The sequence below is a fragment of the Urocitellus parryii genome, chromosome 2, assembly GCF_045843805.1.
Source record: "Urocitellus parryii isolate mUroPar1 chromosome 2, mUroPar1.hap1, whole genome shotgun sequence".
Lineage (NCBI taxonomy): Eukaryota > Metazoa > Chordata > Mammalia > Rodentia > Sciuridae > Urocitellus > Urocitellus parryii.
In genome coordinates this window covers 191,706,131-191,709,121 of record NC_135532.1, presented here as the reverse complement: position 1 = coordinate 191,709,121, position 2,991 = coordinate 191,706,131, and the positions used below count along the sequence as shown (strand labels likewise).

General features: G+C 31.3%; 1 non-coding gene across 1 annotated transcript; it reads left to right on the top strand.

The window, feature by feature from the left end:
- The first annotated feature begins 2,212 nt into the window (after positions 1–2,212).
- On the top strand, positions 2,213–2,318 carry LOC113176985 (U6 spliceosomal RNA). Its single transcript, XR_003300103.1, has one exon. It is a non-coding gene; the product is annotated as a U6 spliceosomal RNA (small nuclear RNA).
- Positions 2,319–2,991: the final 673 nt, after the last annotated feature.

Sequence of the window (2,991 nt, the reverse complement as noted above, 5' to 3'; positions counted from 1 at the left end):
AATGTTTTAGTTGAGGAAAATTGACCAAAATGTACAAGGAGTAGTTCTATAATACAGCTTTCCATTAACTGTGAATCTTCAGTTTACCTCAGTAACTATTTCAACCATTTAAAAATGATATGTGCCCTTAAAAATATCAGATGGAAACACATTTTCCATGTGTGGAGTAGAAAGAACACTAATTCATTTTACTTTTATAGGCAAGTAAATTCTAAAATCTAGAAACAAAATTGTGGTTTTTAATCATTCTTAGAATAATATAGTTTTTTATTTGAAGAGAGTAGTTTATGATTTGAATAAATAATGAATATAATTAAATCATATATTTTTATGGGTATGTGTGAACATTTATATAATATGTAAAAGTTTTACCACTTTTGTTTTCAGGAAAAATTTTTAAAGAAACACAGATCATAAATAAGAAGGGTAACTTTGTCCTTTATGTTTCTAGATAATTATATGATATCTAATATGGACTAAGAATATACTCTCATTTACTTGAAATATCTCATTAATTGACACAATAAATATTGCCATTGACTCAATATATTCTAAGAATAGCTTATTGTGTTAAAATATACAGAATAATCTTTTAAATATTTTCTTATCTAAAAACACTTTCCTTCTAGAACTTTTATTGATAGAACGACAAAATCAAACAAAAAAAAAATTCTGCTTATCTGTGTTCTTTTAAAGCATTTTCTCCACCGTTATTTTTTAATATTTTTTCAAATTAAGGCTGAAGTGATAGCACCATGATGGTGGAGAAGAGAATATTCTTAATGTCCCCATATAATATATATACAGGACACTATTCACATATCAGAATAGTTCAGAGAGGCCTCAAGAGCCCATTGAAGAATCTTCATCAACAAAGTGGAAGAAAGAAGAGAATATCCACACAGAGGGGATTTTGGGTGACTGACATCTTAAATGAAATAAAATGGCTAGAAACAATGAAAAAATGTATTTGCTATCTGCACCACAACTCCACAATGACATTAGCATCTTTTTCTATTGAGGTAAACATTGGAAATTCTTGCTTGTGAATTTGAATAGGGAAAAGTGGTCCTATGCCAATTCCCCATTCAAGAGCTGACACTCTAGAACAATTCTGGGGGATAAAAGGTTACCATTCCTCCAATTTTAATTATTTCCCAACCCCAGAGCCTATCAAATTCTCCCACCTCAGACCCAGGTCCTCACCACTTCTCAGACACTGGCTATCGAAAGCTATTTCACATTCATAGCCTTGGAGCTAAATCCTTGGTATGAACAGCCATGATACTGACATTAGTTCAACTACCATAGAGATCTAGAACCTGACCTGCCCTAGAACTACTATAATTTGTATCCTTATAGTCTCAAAAAGGTGATTTCACTAAATGTGCAGACATAAATGTAAAAGAAACATAAAAAAAGGAGAAAGAGTACCAGCAAAAGAACATAATAGTCTTCTAGTACAGAACCCCCCAAAATGGAGACAAACGAACTACTAAATAATTTGAAATAATTGTATTAAGAAATCTCAGTGTGCTTCTGTTCAATAAAAATGATTTGAAATGGAAAAAAAAACTAGAAAATTAACAAAGAGATTGAATTTATAAAAATAAATTGTGAACCTGAAAAATAAAATGAAGGAAATAAAAATTCAATACAGTATATAAATAACAGAAATGATCAAATAGAATAAGAAATTTATGAACTCAAAGACAAGTTATCTGAAACTATGCAGTTGAATGAGAATTTAAAAATGAGAATAAGAAAGAAAAAAGTGCAAAAATTGGGACAATATCAAAAACAGCATATTTTCAAACTATATGAGTTCAAGGGTCAAAGAGCCAAAAAGCCTAGTCAAAGAAATAATAGCAAAAACATTTTTGTATATGGAGAAAGAATAATCCAGGTAAATAAAGATCAAAGGTAACAATCAAATTCAATCCAAACAAGATTATACCAAGACATAGTGTTTTAGACAGATTTTTCACTGCTGTGACCAAAAGACATGACAAGAACAATTTTAGAAGAGAAAAAGTTTACTTGAGGGCTCACAGACTCACAGCTCTTAGCCCTTAGACCATAACTCCATTCCTTGGTACCTGAGGTGAGGCAGAACATCATGGTAGAAGAATATGGTGAAGAAAGGCAGCTTCAGATATGGCCAGCATGAAACAGAGAGACTTCACTTGCCAGATACAAAATATATCACCCAGTGCTCGCTTCAGCAGCACATATACTAAATTTGGGATGATACAGAGAAGATGAGCATGGCCCCTATGCAAGGATGTAGGCAAATTCAGGAAGCATTTCATATTTTTTGAATAAATAAAATAATGGTATTGTGTCCATCAACAACTAAAACAACTAAAAAAAATTTAAAAAATTAACATGTCAATCTATAATTTAAATATATATATATATATATCTCCCAATGGCATGCCCCCAATGCCCACATCCTCCAGCCACACCTTACTTGCCCTCAGTGCCCACTCAGTTAATCATATAATCATATAATCATTTCACTCTAAATATTGTTGTATTGTCTTACACATGAGCTTTTGGGAGATATCTAATATCTAAACCATAACACATACTCTGATGTCAATTATCAAAGACAAAAAGAAGCTTGAAAGTATCAGGAGAAAAGATACAAATCAGATATAAAGGAGTTTCACAAAACTGTAGCAAGATATTTCTCTGCAGAAATCTTAAAGGTTTCATTCTAAGTACAGAAAGAAAACAACTTTCAATCAGAATATTTTACCAAGAAAAGTTGTCCTTTAGAAATAGAGTATAGACTTCCAAAAATCGAAAGCTAAAGGATTTCACCAGTATTCCTGTCTTCAAATGCTAAGTGGGATTCTTCAGGTTGAAATGAAAGGACTGTAGTTAGTAACATGAAAGCATACAAGAATATACTGGTAAAAGTAAGTACGTGTTTTACTTCACTGGTAAAAGTAAGTACATGTTTCAAATCAGAATAATACTATA